General features: G+C 40.6%; 1 protein-coding gene and 1 long non-coding RNA gene across 2 annotated transcripts in view; both read right to left on the reverse strand.

The window, feature by feature from the left end:
- Window positions 1-15,551, reverse strand: part of LOC130099781 (pro-neuregulin-2, membrane-bound isoform-like) — a 66,521-nt gene that overhangs the window by 17,667 nt on the left and 33,303 nt on the right. The gene's annotated exons all lie outside the window — the stretch shown is intronic.
- On the reverse strand, window positions 442-6,866 carry LOC130099754 (uncharacterized). Its single transcript, XR_008808449.1, has 2 exons — window positions 6,762-6,866; window positions 442-821 (listed from the first exon to the last, which is right to left on the reverse strand). It is a non-coding gene; the product is annotated as an uncharacterized LOC130099754 (long non-coding RNA).

Genomic DNA, 15,551 nt, shown 5'->3' on the forward strand with positions numbered 1-15,551 from the left:
AATATAATTTAATACCATAAAATAAATAAAAAACATTACATTAGCATTAACAAAAAAAAAAAATCTACATAGTGCAAGCATGATATTTTAATTCAAATGAAAGTGAAATATTGGTAGAAATCTATGTGCTTTAACGCAATGTGATTATAAATAATGTGAGTTCAGCTTCCTGCCAGATATTTCACTTGTTAGTCACTTGGTCATTTGGGATGGGTATCTTACCGCAGCGTTGGCTATTTACCATATAAATGGTTTCCTTTATTACGGGCACTATTACTCAGAAACATGATGTTGCAGAAAATCTCAACATTTGGATATAGGGTCCCTTCCCGCTTGCAACAGGCTTAAAAATGTGAATCATGTTACAAAAAAGTGTTGTAAATACACGCTTGCGTTGCTCAATGCTGTCATGTCCTTTAAACAATAATTGACAAAGATACGTAATTGGTGACTTTTATTCACCTACGCCATGTCTTATTGAACAAACAATTTATAGTAGTGGGTTCAAGGCACTTAGAGAACCTCAACTTTCCAAAGAACTTTTCTGAGAAATCGCTGAATTTCCGTGAGCGCAATCTGTATAAACATGACGCCTACATGAGAAGCGTCCGGCCCAACAAGCCCTCGTCCTCGAAACAAGCTCCTGACCATCTCTGCACACACCAGATCTCTTCATACTGCACCATCAAAGCATTGCTGCAATCATAACTCTCACTTTTTCTGCGGTTGACTTTCACTCCACAGAGGTGTCGTGATCCTGCCGTCTCGTAGAGGAATATGAATAATGACCATCATGTCAAAAGAGTGCATTCAAAAACAGCCTACGAGAATGAAAAGTCAAGTAAAATACATATAGTTAGGAAGTAGATTCAACACAAAACACGGCAGACGTCACAAAAGAGTGTGTTTTTAGGTCCTTTTCCGTTCTGTGAGTTTCTAGGAGGGGCAAAGCCTGAACCTGCAGCCTGTCCCAACTTGAAGAGATCAGAACATTATCCACGACTGCTCTCCCCTCAGATTTATTTGGGCTTTGTTGTCTTGGATACACACTACCCCTTATGGTCACATTTCTAGAGAACAGTATGTGCATATTTCATACCAATAACTTTTTAACAACTTTTTCACTCTAGCAGTAATCTGGCAAATACCTTCTTTAAAAAGACCAAACTTCAGTCAAGACTTTCAGGTCTATGCTCAAAAAGTGAGTGAATGGATTATAACTACTGCATAAATATAATTTAGTACCATCAAATAAATAGAGTTGTTATTGCCACGATAACCAAACCGAAAGACAGTCTTGAGGAAAGATTTGTTTCACATGCATCAACAGTGGTCTAATATGCAGGAGATCGTGCCCATGTTTATAGTTATTTATATATCTTATATCATCATCTAGCCCTGTGAGTACTGCGAACCAACTTCGCATCACTCACTCCGTTTTGTTTTCTTGCAGAAAAGCACCTTTGATGAAGTAAATATTTTCTGAATTGTGGATGTGGGTGTTGAACGCAATAGAGCCAATTTGCAGGTGTATGTTTTACATCGCCATAAAAGGTCACCAAAACCACAAAAAAACATGACAAAAACTATAATTGTACGAGCATAATGTAAATATTATGATTAGCGTGAAAGCTAGCGTAAAACACCGGCCCTGTGCTCGCCGCGCTGAAGTTACCGAGATGAAAAGGGCGAATGTTGAAGACGGCTCTCTCGTCCAGATGTCCGGCACGCTGTGTGTACGGCTCATAATGGACTGTTTTCTTTCAGCATTTCTGAAAGTGAAGTTGTTTGGGTTGTTTCATAAACACAGTTGTGACTGAAGGAAGAGCGCACTCAACAAAGGCCGACCGGAGCGCATCTCGCACACGCGCTCTGGATGTTTTTACCGCAGTGCTATCATCAGTTACTGGCGGCTGAATATCATTACACCTCAACTCTTCAACGACCAAGAACATGTGCATGGAGACAGGCAATGTTTATGAGGGAGTTGCCATTAATACATTTAATTCTAAAATGTCCCAATATGAGCCTCATCACAGAGTTTCCAGTAAGTGGATATAAAGCATAAGCAGAAGAGTCAGCGAGACGCAGGCAAAGGTCAATCCTCCAGCTGATGTTTAAGGCTCATCACATATAGTCCTGCAGGCAATACATCTTATTCCATACAGTGTTATTAATACTATGTGTTGTGACTTTATAGTGATGTGGAATATAAAGGGCAGTTTGTATTTTACTACATGAAATAGTTGTTTTGTATGTAGATACAATCAAGCTGCTCTGAGATGTGACTGTTTACAACAGGATAACAGAAAATGAAAAGGAAAGGAGCATATCTGACTACGACACACAGACACTCTGTCTTGGCAATGTTACAAGGGTCTAATGTCAGGATCAATATTCTGGCATTTTGGTTCCAGCTTGTATTCACTCCAGCAATTTGCTAGCCTGGGAAAACCCAGACAACTTCCGGCAAATTTAGATTTGCTCTGAAAGTTAGTCTGGCAAAGAGCTCACTCAAGCCCATTTCCAATCCGCCGAAATCGCGGCACCAATCAGAAGCGTTGGGGCGGGCTTTACACGATGACGACAGCGCTGGGATTTTGGAGCAGATTTTGTAGCCTACATTACAGAGATGGATGCCGCCGTCGAACATCACTCGTTCCAATCAGCTATCGCGTCTGTTTTAAGCCATTTGAACGTTTCCTTTTTGTTAAAAACCGAGCAAAGAACAACACTCGGAGATGTTTCTCCGCCGCTCTGCATACGTCATCTCCTTCAGCGCTCTGATTGGGTTTAGGTCTATTCGCGACGTCCGTTGGTGGAAATGATTTGTCTATGACGCTTTGCCAGACCTTAACTCAGTTACAACTGAGAATGGTCTGGTTTTAACCAGGCTAGCAATTTGCCAGAACATTTTCAAAATCAAAGCCCAGTGTGAATGTGGCGTAACTATGCTAGGATCTGCCGATGATTTTAGAGAGGCTGCTAATCTTTCACTGCATTGGTGTCATTTGGTAAGGGACTTCTTTGGATTACCTTTATTTTATATTTTGTAATCTCACAGTAGAAATGTAGTCTAGTCCACCAAAGACAGGGCTTAGTTGTTCACTCCAAAACTCAGGTGCCGCATAAGAAGAAAACATTGACAAATGAGCCTGACAGTTCGAACAGTGCAGGCGTATAGTGGAAGGGTTTGGCCGTGGCTGTCGCAGTAAAGACACAGAGACAGGCGCTGATGGACCCCAGGACACACCGTGGACGGGACAGACCTGTTAATATGACAACGACATCATCTTCAGGTACCTTGAAGCTTCGGGGATATATACTGTAAATATACATACAAGACAAAACAAGTCAATCCTGTTTCTTGCCATTCACTACTTCTTCCATGTTAAAGGATTTCAAGAGATTTCAGTTTTTCACTTCTTTTGGTTGATTTAGTCAAGAGGAGCAGTTCAAGGTACCTGAAGATGATGTCATGGTCATACTAACAGGTCTGTCCCGTCCACGGTGTGTCCCGGGGTCCATCAGCGCCTGTCTTTACTGCGACAGCCACGGCCAAACCCTTCCACTATACGCCTGCACTGTTTGAACTGTCAGGCTTAAATTTGTCAATGTTTCTTTTATTTTATGATTAATGATGTTTTCTCTTCATATGAACAAAGGTTAAGTTGCTGACAGTGACATGAAGTGTTTATATACGGGCATAAAACACACCAAAAATCGCTAACACTTTACAATACGGTCTCATTTGTTAATATTGCATTAGTTCACATGAACTATGAGAAATATATTTTTACAGCATTCTTAACCTTTGTTAAAGTTAGTTAATGAAATTACAATTACATTAGTTTGTTCATGTTAGTTCACAGAGCAGTAATGTTGATTGTAATAATGTATTAGTAAATGTAGAACTAAGATTAATAGATGTTGCACAAGTATTACATTCAATAATAATGGTTAATGGTTCTACTACTATTGCATTACATTATTATTTATATCAGAAATAGCTCTTGATCTTAAAGCACTGGACACAACTATTCTATAGTCTATCATTTCCTCTAATCTCACTGGTAAGATGAGTAAGTTTACAGACATTTACTGCAATAAATGAACTCAACCTCTACCTATAATCAACTGAGACAGTTGTGTATCCTATATAAGTTCACTGTAAATCATAAACATTTAAACAGATAATGTATCAGATTATCTCAAGATGGACATGCACACATCAAACAGAGAGTGTTTTGAAAGTGGAAGGTCTCTAAAAGCTTGACTCATTTCAGGTTTGTGTTGATGTTACTCATATCGACCAGATTTAAATCCAGTGAAACATCTGACCTAAAATGACCTCCTAAACCTCCCCCCCCCCCCCACCTGCTTTTCACTCAGATATACTGTAATGTACATCCTCTTGAAACTTGACGTAGACAAGCGTAAACAGCAGAAGAAGGCAGCCCACCACCTGCGCGGCCTCATCATGCGATGCGATGTGTGTGTTACTGAGCTCCAGAAGAGGCGGATGGGTGACTTACAACAGGATATGACCTTCAAACAAACCCACTCATCCCTGAGGAAACGTCCCGTAATCTTCAGATTAACTCCAGCGCTTCACTTACAACCCTCCCCGATGACAATATGAGATGAAAGACAACCAAACAAACATAAAACCTGGAAATGGAGCGTTTAAAGGAACTCCTGATTCAAATCCATTCATTTAGCCGTTTGCCATCAACTAAAACCGAAACTCTGTTCTAGTGGATGGACACAGGAGAGGAATCATCAAACTGGTTTCATTGTAGTGAATGATTTCACAGACTTGTGCTGATTAACAACCCTTAAAGCTAATCATGCATGACCTATAAAACTGCCTGTGCGTGTGTACAGTCAAACCAACATTTATTCAGAGTCCTTCACCATTTCTCACATTATCACAGTTATTCGCTATAGTTTAGAAAATGGTGATAAAATATGACGAACTCAGAGTTATCAGATCAGTGGATATTTCACTGGTTTTGTCCGTCCTTCTGTTAGACTCTCACAAATGAATTATGTTGAATATCTGTCAGCTGTTAAATTTAACTCCACAATTAGATAATACCAGTTTAGCTCAACCAGTGACCAAGCAATGCTTCATGTTGTTCAGTGTGTGTGTAAAAAGAGCATTAGCAATTACAGAAAAAACACTCAAGAAAACGTGATCAGCTCAAAGTGTCTGAATAACTTTTAGTCCCAAATTTGAATCAATTGTACTGGTAGTCGCTGTATGAAGAATTTTTTGGGTATAATATGTCACAGTTTACTTTGTTTTGCAATCCTCACTTACATAAATTAACTATAGTGTCCTGCACACACCAGTAAAAAAATATAAAAAATTATATCTGGTGTCAGGATAATTTTTGGTTTTTGGTAAATGTTAAATGCAACAGAGATCGAAGTGTAGAAAAGTTTGTGTAGAAAAGAAAGATTTTTTTTTCTAATTCAATAAAACAAAAGGAACCCCCCAATTTTAACTTTTCATTCTTATTAACCCCTATGGGGATTCAGGACCCCGGCCTCCACAATCCTGCCCTCCTCCTCTTCCTCAATCCAACAGCATTTTCTGTTTATATGGCCTGTGGTATCTATTTATAGAGACATTAGAAAGCATGAGTTCATTATTTTTCTTCCTGATATTGAAGGGTGTTTCCATTCTCCTGCCTGGAGACGTGGGTGAAACAGCAGATTAGAGCATTCGTTGAACACATCTCCACCAATATCATCTGTTTTAAATAGATCTGTATGACAGAAGGTCAAACAAACAGCTCTCTCCACGTACTCTCGTTGCGAACGTCACAGTGATATCAGTCAAGATTTGTTCTGGACTTTTTCACTGCACTTAACCTATTGTATGCTGTGAATGACAAACACGCTGTGCGTGCTTTAAACGGCAAACTAACTATACTTTCTCGATATTTCTTTGAGAAAGTTTGTGTGGATATGTTTGGAGGTTCAAACATCTCTGAATGATCAAGATAAAGACTGACTGAGGCCCAATCGTATTCATCTTAGTATGGCTTTAGATCAGAAGTGTTAGTAAGAGAACACAGTTCCCTCTGCTGGAAGCACTGGGCAACAGATTCAGGAGCTGATGAATTTATGCAAGAAGCACTGATCTCAGAACAGATATTTTAGTGTTCAAACTGATCTAAAATTAGTTTGTTGAGGCCCTGTACAGCATTGATACACTTCATGTAAAAATGGCCATATGCTTACAGTGTTGTTATTTTTAACTAAAACTATCAAAAATAGTTTTCGGTAATTTAAATAAATCTGAAATAAAATATAAATATTAAATGCTAAACTTTAAAATAAATAAAATGACAAATGCTGCATGATAACAAACCGAAATAAACATGTTTAAGCTTGAAGTACTAAAATTACTAAAAACCAAACCTGAAATAAAATTTATTAAAGCTAAATAAAATTCAAGCTAATTCAAAATTATAAATACGATAATAATTATTAAATATTGTTATTTTTATTCTATTTGCTTCAAGCTACAAAAAAAAAAAATCTTGACAAGTCTTATCTACAAGTCAGGTCTACAATAGTTTATAGTAAAGTAAATGTTTCAGCTGTTTTTAGAGTCGGTTTTCGGACCGAAGAAAAAGCAAACCATTAAGTGTAGATGCAAATACAACAATTGTTAGTTTTCAGGGCTGTTCTGAGTCACATGGATGAAGTATTTACCACAGGGATAATGTGCAGTGTGTACTTACAGCTGCGCAGCCCTCGTTTAACAACAAAAACCGCAAAGACTTTAGGGAATGAAGTGCCTGAGAAGTCCGATGCATCCACAGCTGCCACATGCAGAAGGAGAGAGACTGAGTCGATATGCAAAAACACATAGCACTGGTCCATCAGAGCATGAGCTACCGGGATTACTCCTTCAGTCAATGGGTTTCCAGTTTGAATGCATGTGCAAACTGGAAATAAAAACTCACATACTACATCAGAGGTTGGAATTACAGAAAAATGTCATTTACTGAATGTTTTAAATAAAAAATTAAATGGAAAAAATAAATTTTGATACTCAGTCGATTGTACTCTACTTTAGAAACATTTCTACAGAAAATGGAGGCTAATATAGGATTATAATTTTAGAAGTTTTGATGAAATTAAGGAATAAATAGAGCAGGAGATACTGGAGTGATGATTTGGGGAACAGAGTATGTGAGAGGTGCGGAGTCTTGATAACAATATTTAATCCCAACAGCCCTTCACGGCAAGCAAAGACCTTAACGAAACAAGCCCTCGGGACAGATTCTCAGTGACTAGATGAGCTCTCGGCACAGATCCCTATGGCCAGCAATGTAATATTATATATATTATATTATATATATATATAATGTAAATGTTTCAGCTGTTTTTAGAGTCTGTTTTCTAATCTTCTTTAAGACCAAAGAAAAAGCTAAACATTAACTGTAGATGCAAATACAACAATTGTTAGTTTTCAGGGCTGTTCCTAGGCACATGGATGAAGTATTTACCACAGGGATAATGTGCAGTGTGTACTTGCAGCTGCGCAGCCCTCGTTTAACAACAAAACGTGCCACACCAGGACCAGCTGGGACCTAAAGACAGTAAACAAGAAGGATGTTCATCGTGCTTAAGGCCACTGATCCTTCATTAGGCCAGAGGAGAACTGCCCCCGACTGAGCCTGGTTTCTCCCAAGGTTTTTTCTCCATTTCTGGTCACTGATGGAGTTTGGGTTCTTGTCACTGTCGCCTTTTGGCTTGCTTAGTTAGGGACACTTAATATTCAACAGTGTCACTGATTTAACTGCACTGACACTATTGAATCAGAAACGTCTCAGGTTACGACTGTAACCCTGGTTCCCTGAAAAGGGGTACGAGACGCTATGGGGAACCAATACTCACTACGGCATGCTGCCTCACTAGGCTGTGAACATGCACAAACACAGTGGGGCGCAGCATAAATTGACTCTATGGATTACCCAGGTGGAGTCAAAAGTGTGTCAAACCCATGGGCACATCCCATGCGGCTCATATGGTGGCGCTACTCCCTAAGCCATAGTCCCAGATACTAGGAAAGATCCCCAAGCTTTTATGCCAGGGGTATCTAAACCTGTTCCCGGTTGCATAAAGCACCTTAAGTCTTTCCCTTAAGTATGAGACTTAAGGCGTGATTTCCCCTCAGACGCACCTGTTCTCAGGGAACAGAGGTTACAGTCGTAACCTGCAGTTTTAATGAAATGCCAAAAAAACACTCCCCCTTCGGGTCACATACAGGCTTGTCAGCGACAGTATTCCCTACGGCCACTGCCCAAGCTATAAGCCTCAAAGAGGCCTCCAATACAATGAAGGCCTACCAAGGCTGCTCAAAGGCTTGGAACCAACAGCTTCCGTGGAAGGGGTTCCTTTAAGGGAATATGGCCAGGGGGTCCAAAGGAGTCCCGTCCAGTCACTTTCTGAGGGGGACATAAAGTCAACCCCACATGCCACCAGGGAGGCTGACCTAGTCTATTTTACTGACCTAGTCTTGCCAACAACCTGTCTGTTTCCTAAACAGAGTCTCTGACATTTTGCCTCACTTGTGGATGCATCCGATAGGGAGGACTGCAGATAGTGGCAGTAATTGCTCACAGACCGGATCATAGAGATGGGCATCCTGGAGAGTAGAACTCACTATAGGCTGGGCACTCTGAAAGGGGCCCTAATAAGGAGAGCGCCTCCAGCTCTAAGGTTTACATTCCCAACAGGCAGTATACTCAGCAGAAGTCCTATCGACCCTTTAAAGCAAGGGGAGTACAATCTTATGCTACCAGACTATCGAGGAAGCCAACTGTAAGGCATACTGCTTCGAAAGTCACAAGCGTCAGCCCAGGCAGTGCTTTCCTAAACAAAGTCTCTAGCATTATTTGCCTCACTGGTAGAGGCATCCGATAGGAAGGACTGCAGATAGTGGCAGTAATCACTCACAGACCGGACCATAGAGACGGGCACCCTGGAGAGTAGAACTCAGCATAGCGCTTTCTAACCCTTGAAAAAGAGGGGGGTAACTCTACTCCTGGATCTACACAGTGCTTCAAAGCCCTGTGGAGGCTGGGCACTCTTAAAAAGGGACCCTAAAAAGGGGAGACGCCTCCAGCTCTAGGGCTGATCTAACAGGGAGGCCTCATGAGAGATCTTCGTCCTTCCGACCAGACTCAGGGACCTAAGAATTCATACAGAGCGATACTCAGATAATTTCTGGAACACTATGCTCAAAGCTGATAAGTATTGACCAGGCACTGAGCTAGAAACAGGGAGGCTCCATGGGGGGCCTGCAATGTGATACTTGATGCCTTTGTAATGCTAAGCATCCACTCGTTGGGGAGTTTCAAGGGGGCTGTTAAGGCCTAACTACTTGATAGCTGGACTGTTAGCAGAGCTAGCCACAGAAGCCAGGTGCTCTCACAGACATCTCTGTGGGCCTGATCATACTTGTTTAATATTGCCAACAGGCAGTGTACTCAGCAGGAATGCTATCGAACCTTTAAAGCAAGGGGAGTACAATCTTACGCTACCGGCCTATCGGGGAGGCCTACTGTAGGCCTAAAGCTTCAAATTTCGTGGACATCAGTCTCTAACATTATTTGCCTTACTTGTGGAGGCATCCAATAGGGAGGACTGCAGATAGTGACAATAATCACTCACAGACAGGATCATAGAGACGGGCATCCTGGAGAGTAGAACTCATCATAGTGCTTTCTAACCCTTGCAAACGAGGGGAGTGACTATACTCAATCCTGGATCTGCTTCAGGGCCCTCTAAGCATAAGGGGAGCGCCTCCAGCTCCAGGGTTTACAGTCTTACGCCACCGGACTATCGAGGAGGCCTACTGTAAGGCCTACAGCTTTGAATATCACGGGCGTGCTTCGGCTCTAAGGGAGCGTACTCAACCATCCCAAATGGGAGGGAGTAACTAATCTGTCTCTACCTGAGCCTGGGTTGTGAAGGGTGATATCATTCGAGCTATGGGTTGCAAAGTACTCTAAATAATGACCCTATCAGGATGAACCTGAGGAATGTATCAGGGTCAAGGCCTATTATCTTTCTTTTTTCTTTTTTACAAGACAGATTTTAAATACTCTTCTAAACCCAAGGAAATGGAGGCCACAGTACGTGGCCAACGACAATCAACCTTATGTCTTGAATTCTTTTATACAAGGGACTCAAGGCCTGAGCAAACTGCTTCTTACTTTCTAAAGAGAAAGGCCTGGCAACGACCATGAGATATCTGCATGGGAGGCTTTTTGAAAATAGCCTGCCACCAATGCTGCTCTCTATCCTGTAACACCACTAGCATTTTACACCTAGTCCAAAAGGTGGGCCTTGGCTAGACGACTCTTGTAGTAAGAGGAGGCCAGTACTAGGAAAAACTAGATTTACAGGAATAAAACCTTCTGATGGGCTCTAGCTCTAAGGAACCTACACTCAGATACTGAGAGGCTCAAGGCGAGAATGCTTAGCAGACCGCCACAATTTTCCTTGTTACTAAGCCTAAACCAGATATCGACCAATATTATATAATTGAAGTTCAGAGCTATAATCTCAAAATGACTTTCAAAATGAAAGGAGACCTGCTGCTCTAGTCTAAGGTGGCTATCAAGGTGGCCCGACGGGGGCCAAATTATACTCTGTAGTTCTATCTGGAGCTTGACAGAGCGGTGGCCTCAGTAGAATAACTCACGGTTGGGAGGAAGCCATCACACACAGAATGTCTGTTTGATGCTCAGATGAACGGTGGCCTCACTAGAGCATTTTCCATATAATAAAGCCAACCAGCTCCACACTCATTTATACCCCACAATCACTATCACTAATTGCTAAGTCTTGTTTTACTGTTGTGGACATCACCAAGCTTTTCCGAGTCTAGTCCTGTCTGTGTTTCTGACATATCGCCTGTTTCCTGGATTCCGTTTTGTCTGCCGCCTGCCTCTGTCTTCCCGCCTGGTTATCGGACTCTGAGTATTGCCTTGTCTCCTATGCTGTGTTTGCTGTCTGTGACCCTTGCCTGTCTGACTACCCTGTGAATAAACTCACGCTGCGTTTGGATCTAACCTTGTCTGGTTGTTCATGACAGAAGACTTAGCCAAAACCAGATCCAGCAGCATGTCAGCCTTGTATGCCTTCCTGTCAGCCGCCGTACACCAGGGTCAACTGGATCAACTTACCTCGTCCTTGGAGAGGTTGGCCAAGATGGTTCGCGGTCTTCATGTCTCTACACCGGGACCAATGCAGACTCAACCCGTCTCCACAGTTGTCATCCCTGAACCGATCCTGATTCCACTCCAAGCTCTCCTGGTAAAATTCGACAGCGAGGTATCACGACGAGCTCACACAGCGATTCCGAGCACGGATACAGGAGCTGTTGCGACTTCGTTAGGAGGATCGATCTCTCGATTGTTATCTGACTATACCTACATCCCAAAAAAAAAAAAAAAAATCGAGCACACTTTGAAATAGTCTAATTTTCATCAGCTTGAGTCTATGCAGAGACTGCTTGTTGTTATCAGAGATGGCAACGCCGGCGAAGAAGGTACGTGACAAACTCAAAAAAGGAGAATTAAAAACAAAGGAAATAGAAGGTCAGAAAAGTGTTGCCTGGAATGAGTTGTGCGCTCTCTTGATATGCGCCCGTTCTATATTGTTTCTGGTAAAGGATTCCACCAAGTGGCCCAGACGTTGATTGACATTGGAGCTAAGTTCGGTGCTGTTGACGAGGGACGAGGCTGTTCTGAAGACTCCCGTTAATTTTGAATGCACGGGAAGAGAGCGGAGAGCGCGTCTTTTTCAGGCACAGTGCAATTAATTTTATACCATCAACAGGCCTAACAATCATATAATAAACTATAGAGCCTCGATATTAAAGAAACGCCGAAGTCACTCCTAGGCTTTTTCGTTGATGCGCCATCAGCTATGCCTACAAAAGACAGATGAAATCTAATATTAATAATTGATCCATGTCGGTATACACAGCCTAATATTTTATAATGAAAAATAGCCTACACAATCAAGATAGACTATTTACTTTTTAGCCTATTTATTAAATCCAGGAAATTGGTTAATGAAACATGGATTAAAATGAAGATACAATTCAAAACGAAATTCGCTTTAAAGAAAGGCTTTGTGCTTTTTTGAGGCCTCTATGAAAGTTTGAAAGTCTTTTAGTGCCGCTTTCTGAGTGTTAGCGTCCGTAATGGAGAACTGTCACGTAACATTGTTGGCGCCCCATACAATAGCAGCATGTTGAAATGATGTGCCAAAATGCGTTTTCTATTAGGCTACAATAAAAATATTGTACAGTAGCCTATCAGATAAGGTCAGGTTTGCCGAAGTGCGTTTAATTTAGGCTATTTATTTATTTTTGTCCCTGCGCGCCGATCGGAGAGGAGTTCATTGCTGATATTCTGAGAGCTTTCTAGTCTCGCGGCTGTCATCAGCAGCGCCTTGTATCGCCCAATCAGCGGATGGCGGGCGGGTGCGGTTTTGAAAACTGGTCAAAAACGTTGATGCGGATGGATGGCGGACGGATGATGAGTTTTGTGATGCGGTTGCGGATGAAATAATAGCCCATCCGCGCATCTCTAGTAAGTACACTGTAAGTACATGTAAGTACTGTACTGTAAAAGGAAGCGTTACCTAACAGACATTTAATCTGGAAAGGCAAGTTATTCAACGACACAATAGCACACAGAACAACAGGCTGAATAGGTGTCCGGTATGTTAACGTAACACATTAACAGTTATTCAGCTACACAATAGCATAAAGAACATATACCTGGGAGGCTGAATAGGCTAAATTAACATAAGCCAGCGAGTCCAACAAGCAAGTCACCGGTAAGCAAGTTCATCAAGCTCCTGCGATCTCATTCCACATCACTGAATCCATTGAGTTCTTCATCCTCAGTGTCGCTTCTGAACAACTCTGCCAACTAGAGCGCCCTCTCGCGGCTGTAGACGCTAATGTTTTCTCTTGGTTCATCTCAGTCTGAATTAATTCTTATATGTATAAGTCGCAACTGACTATAAGTCGCAGGACCAGCCAAACTATGAAAAAAAGTGCGACTTATAGTCTGGGAAATACGGTACTTAAAATTATAAGAATTATAAGTAGCTTGAGTCAGCCTTAGATTTACTGTCAGGATTACAAAATGAACAGCAAAAAGTTATTCGTAATAATCAAAGTGTTGGGATAGAAAAATAAATGATACTAAAGAGAGTGCCAACACTATCATTAGTATGACACCCGTAGGAAGGTTATCTGAGAGACACCTTCTGATGGAAAGACTAATGGAGCTTCAGTGAGATCATTGTTTATGCTGAGAGGCTGGAGGGAAGTTCAACATTTCCTGTTGATAATGCTTGCTTGCGACTGAAAATTGTGTTCAACCCATCCAGTACTGAACAAACCCACCAAGAGTGATCAATAAATCTGAAATGTTCAGGGAGTAGCTGTACTGCTGAACCCATAAATTGATATTTTGAAAGAAATATATTGGGACTATCAGGGAACTACACTAACATTTTCCACTGGTGGCACTTGCGCTACTAACTTTTTCAGTTACTAGCGCAAAACATGATTTGGTCGCACAAATTATTTATATAGTAAGCCGCTCTGGATAATAATGACCAATAGTGAAACTGTATTGCATTCAGATGTGCTTTTTATTTTACTCTCCATCTTTTAAAACACATGCCTTCTTGTTTTCTTTAAAAATGGTTGGGATAGATTTACTGCAATAGAAAATACAGTAGCCTACACAATAAAGTGCTAAATTAATTTCTTTTGGATTTCACCATGCTATGGTTGGCACAGATGGGCAGACTTCTGAACTCTTAAGGAAAAGTAAAATAAATATAATATGTCATTGTGAAGCTTCAATGATTCGTGTTTGAATTGTTTTGACGCAGGTACAAATTTGGACAGTCCTGCAATTGAAGGCCCACAGAATTTACAGTAGGGCTGCACGATATTGGTAAAAAAATGACATTGTTTTTATATCGCAATATATATCGCAGAAAAATCAAATATCGCAATTTCACCAGATGACTTGAATAGCTCTACTTGGAAAGAATGAATCATTCTAGAATGACTCTTGAGTTCAGTGTTGGACAGATCAGTTGTTATTTTAACCATTCATTAAAGTGAATCGGTTCAAAGGAGTCAGTTCGCGAATCGGACGTGTCATTAACGGACCACGGCACACGTTGTGTGATTATCCAGGCAGTTTAGGACATCGCACAAGATTTGTCTCAACACAGAAAACATTTCATCACCAGATAGATTTTTTGTTTTGTTTATTGAAAGAGTGGTTTATGCCATCTGAATGTGTGGAAAGCTTTTCAGAGAAGATGAGGCAACGTTATTTTAGCACAATTCACAACCAGTGGTAGTTCAGAAAAAAAAAAACTTCGGTCTTCCGACCTTTTACCATCGTGTATTCTCAAAGATATTCAGTCAACTCAATTCATTATTATGAGCGAGGGAGGGAGAGAGAGCGCGCGCGCGACTGGGGCTTTCACTCTCTCTGCTCGTTCTCTCAGTTAAACAAGCGCGAATCCGCGAAGCCAACTTGATGTGTTGAATGCTCAGAGCGCGTTATAAAACGTATTCTTAAAATACACATTTCTGTTTTAATAAATGCTCATAGTAAATCATAGCATATTGCCTAAAACATTAGGTAGGTACAAAAATAATCAAACGGTGATACATTTGCGACCCATTAAAAATTAGGGTCGCAATGGCATTTCAAAAGGTCGCATATGCGACCATTTTGGTCGCAGTGTAGTTCCCGAGGTATACAATGGCACAGAAGCTCTCCATAACATTTATGATACCAAGAAGCTCATAAATGCTCACCTGATTATGCATGTGTTGTGTTTGTTGTGATCAGTGTTAAAAGTACATAATAAGTTACATAATCAGATTACTTTTTTTTAAGTAACTAGTAAAGTAATGCATTACTTTTAAATTTACAACACATCCGAGTTACTTTTTCAAAGTAAGGCAAGTGACTTTGTTTTCCCATGTACTGACTGACACCTCTCTTGTCTCCATGTTGAGAGAATCATAACATGAACTAATGAGCTGCAGTTCTACAGCGTTTATTAATGTTAATTTCAACATTTATTAATACATTATTAAAATCTAAGGTTGTATTTGTTAACTTTAGTTAATGCACTGTGAAGTAACATGAACAAACAATGAACAGCTGTATTTATATTAACTAACGTTAACAAAGATGAACAAATACAGTAACAAATGTATAGTTCATGTTAGTTAAAACATTAACTAATGTTAACAAATGAAACCTTATTGTAAAGTGCTACCAGTATGTTCAATACACATACTTTATGTATTTAATCTCACTTTATTAACCAATGTCTTTGCTGCTGACCTTCGATGATCCAATTAAACCATACATTAAGCAAAAACATCACATTTGTGTTTCACTTTTTTATTGCTGAAGTAAGAGTATTGAACTTTCTTCTCCTGCATC

The sequence above is a fragment of the Rhinichthys klamathensis genome, unplaced genomic scaffold (assembly GCF_029890125.1).
Source record: "Rhinichthys klamathensis goyatoka isolate OS25496 unplaced genomic scaffold, OSU_Roscu_1.1 h1tg000236l_1, whole genome shotgun sequence".
NCBI classification, from domain to species: domain Eukaryota; kingdom Metazoa; phylum Chordata; class Actinopteri; order Cypriniformes; family Leuciscidae; genus Rhinichthys; species Rhinichthys klamathensis.